This window comes from Egretta garzetta, unplaced genomic scaffold (genome assembly GCF_000687185.1).
Source record: "Egretta garzetta isolate BGI_Z169 unplaced genomic scaffold, ASM68718v1 scaffold108, whole genome shotgun sequence".
NCBI classification, from domain to species: Eukaryota; Metazoa; Chordata; class Aves; order Pelecaniformes; family Ardeidae; genus Egretta; species Egretta garzetta.
Window position 1 is genome coordinate 8147036 of NW_009260614.1, and position 1027 is coordinate 8148062.

Sequence of the window (1027 nt, forward strand, 5' to 3'; positions counted from 1 at the left end):
ACCACACACCAATCTAATTATTATTGTTATTTTGTCTCAATACAGTCCTAACCATCACATACACTTACCCATCTGATTTATGTCAGCTGAAACTGTGTCCATCGGAATAGGAACAATCTTTTTCCAGAACTCGCCTGCAGGATATGTAGCTTTACTATGATAATTTTCTACAGACAGATACTAAAAAAAAAAAAAAATTAAAAAAACTATTTAAAGATAATATTATTAATGGCTGAACTGGTCAACACCATTTTATCAAGCCACTCATCCTCTGCATCTTCCAGAAACAAATGACTATAAGAGGAAAACAAATTATTGACTTTTTTTTCTTCTTTTTTTTCTTTTTTTTTTTTTTTTTTTTAAAATGAAAGCTGCTTGCAAATGAACATAGAAGTCAAAGCAAACAATAATCTAACTTATTTCCTGGAGCCAATAATGTCAACAACACCTGCCACAGATCACTAGCAAAAATAAAAATCTACATATTAAAACATTTATAGTCCCTTTGAAAGAAGTTCTGGGTTTTGAGAAACAAGAACATAAACTGAAAATTCTGCAAGTATTAGAAGATAGAGGACTAGCTGCTGACGGACTAAACCAAAGCAACAAATATACTTTAGTGAAAAATCTAAGTTTTACTGTGTTTAAAAAGAAATTCAAAACTCTGCTTTTTTAATAAAAAAAGTACAAAACAATTTAGTATAATTTTTACTTGGCTGGAAATTATTCACATTCATTCCTCTATTTTTATCCACATAAGCTGAACAGTAAGATTCAACCAGTAAGTCAAGATTTTGAAAAATGCTAATAAAAAGAGAGAAAAATAATTATTGCAGTTAGCTGAATCCAGAGAGCATCTCTTATTCTGACATCCAGCTGACATCTGATACAACCAACAGGGCTTACTATGATGCTGAACTAGCTCTTGCATTAGGATAGCATATGGTTCCTAACACGAACTAAACCAAGGCATTTCAGTAGCCAGTTTCTCAGGAACACACTTCTCCCTCTGATTTACCATAAAGGT